Source organism: Vombatus ursinus, unplaced genomic scaffold (genome assembly GCF_900497805.2).
Source record: "Vombatus ursinus unplaced genomic scaffold, bare-nosed wombat genome assembly UNPS02014774.1, whole genome shotgun sequence".
Lineage (NCBI taxonomy): Eukaryota > Metazoa > Chordata > Mammalia > Diprotodontia > Vombatidae > Vombatus > Vombatus ursinus.
In genome coordinates, this window is record NW_020954552.1 from 16,893,524 (window position 1) to 16,895,887 (window position 2,364).

General features: G+C 43.0%; 1 protein-coding gene across 1 annotated transcript in view; it reads right to left on the reverse strand.

The window, feature by feature from the left end:
• CKMT2 (creatine kinase, mitochondrial 2) overlaps positions 1-1,451 on the reverse strand; it is a 50,338-nt gene extending 48,887 nt beyond the window's left edge. Inside the window, exon 1 of the mRNA XM_027864275.1 lies at positions 1,419-1,451. The gene's annotated coding sequence lies outside the window, so the exon portion shown is untranslated. The remainder of the gene's footprint in view (positions 1-1,418) is intronic.
• Positions 1,452-2,364: the final 913 nt, after the last annotated feature.

Consider the following 2,364-nt stretch of genomic DNA (forward strand, 5'->3'; position numbering starts at 1 on the left):
TTCTGTCTCTCTGTCTCTGTCTCTCTCTGTGTCTCTGTCTCTCTCTCCTCTCTCTGTGTCTCTCTGTCTCTGTCTCTCTCTTTCCTCAGATGTCCACCCATATCCAAACACACCTTTATTTGAGACTCATCTAGGGATAAGGTCTTAAGGTACATATTTAGCATTTTGTTATGACTCAAAAAGAAAAGTAACAGGCATTTGTTGGACACAAAATGCAATAAGAATCAAAAACAGTTTGTACTTTTTAAACCCAGTGAAAAATGTTTTTTGGTTCATCATGAATAAATTAGCAATTCTAATCACCCAGTCTATAAACATAATAAATCAATCTACATCAATGATGTTTTAACCAGTTTTAGCTGGGCCCATCTACTGTGATGACAAGTTCTTTAAAGGACATTTCTTTTTGACGACCTTAAAGTGAGTAAAATACATATGACCCCAGACATAGAGCTAGATGAGGCCTTGGAAGTCATCTAGTCTAAACTTTCATCTTACAGAATGGGAAACTGAGCCCCAGAGAACTCAGTGACTTGTTCAAATCACTGGGATTTGAGCCAAGGATATCACCTTTTCTTTTCTTTTTTTTATTTAATATTTTTTCCCCAATTACACGTAAAAATAATTTTAACATTCTTTTTTTCAAATTTTGAGGTCCAAATTTTCTCCCTCCCTTCCTACTCTCCCCCACCTCACTGAGAAGGCAAGCAATTTAACATAGGCTATATAGGACATCACATTTTCTAATGTACGTTTGGAGCAACTTTTAATAACATGTATGCCCTTCTTTTTGCTAGCATTGAGGAAAAGCATTCCTAGAAATGGAGAGTCAGTCATGTTAAATTGTGGCCCGATGTTACTGAGACAAAATATTCTGAAATTTCATTTATACAGAATGCAGCGACATTCCAGGTTTTCTTTCATTTACAAAATTATCACCACTCTCAAGGACAGACCAGAAGAGCAAAGCTCCTGCTCTCTCCATGGTATTTCAGGAGGCAGCTGTATTCTAGAATTCTCACACATTGCTCAGATACAGCAGAAATAGCGAAAGGCTCAGTCTTGTGACCGACCGCCCCCTCTTCCCCTTCGGTTCCTGTGCCCTCTAGCTTCTCTTCCTAAATGTAATTTTATTTCTCAAACTAGTTCCCTTTGCATACTTAACCTAAGCCTGCCTTGGAGAACCTTGGTGCCCCTTTGAAGCCTGGGCTTGCAGGCTTGAACAGCAGCATGGTTGAGGCTCTGCGGTCAGTTCCCTTCCCACCTCCATCCATCCCCAGGCCACTGCCTCAGCCGCAGTGGCCACTTGACGAACGTCTTTCAAGCTGAGGCTAGTCTTCACTCTGAGTTCTCAGAAATTTCCTAGCTCTGGAGAAAAATAAAGGGAAATAAAGCAAAAATTTCAGGATTTCACTGACCTTGGAGCCGGAGTCAGTAGCACACGTCCTGCTGCACCCAGTCAGCCAAGAAGCGTAACGTGATCAGTCAGGGAGCACAGGCTGTGAATAGACTCAGGGAAGGTGGGGGCAGGGGAGCAGAGGATGCCATTGGCCAATTCCTGCCCTTCTTGATGGGACACTTGTTTCCACAGTTGTGCCCTTGAGAGCATCAGCTGGCTGTTCTGATGATATCAACACCACCACTCTGGAATCTACTGTGCCCTTCACCCTTCAATAAATAGAAGACTGTTCAGTTGGGACAGAATCACATTTTGCTCCTCAGTCTTGGCTTTGGAATGCCTCCTTCTTCTCTAACCTTATAGAATCCTGGACCTTGAGAGCTCAAAGGGACCCAACATAGCTCCAGGCTTCTCATTTGATAGATGAGGAAACTGAAGCCCAGAGAGCTCGGATGGTTAAAGATAGAGCTAGAAAGGACCTACAAGGTCATACTGTTGCAGTTTCATGGTGTGTGTAGTGGCAGTACCATCTCAAAGAATTCAGAGTCAGACCGCCTCTAATCCAAGCATAGGCATTTATTGAGGATTGATGCCCCTCAGGAGTATGCTAGGTTCCAACCAGCAACTTAGTAAGACAACACAGGCAAATTTATTGTTAATGATACTAATTACACAACAGAAGTTATGAATATTAAAAAGGCAGGAGGGATTTGGTAAGGGATTAGATGACAGGAGAGGGGCCCCTTCTAGGTTTTGTGGTCAAACATCCTGGTCGTGCTGCTTTCTGATTGGCTAGCTATTGTGGTCCTATCTGGACAAGATGGATAGTTAGGTAATGTGGTCCTGTCTTGGGCTAAATGGATGATGTAATTGTGGCTAGGTACAAGGTCACACCTGTTCAAATACATGAATTGCATCTGGGGGCAATGGCTAGCTAGAGGCAGTGGCTATGTTGAGTTTGGGGG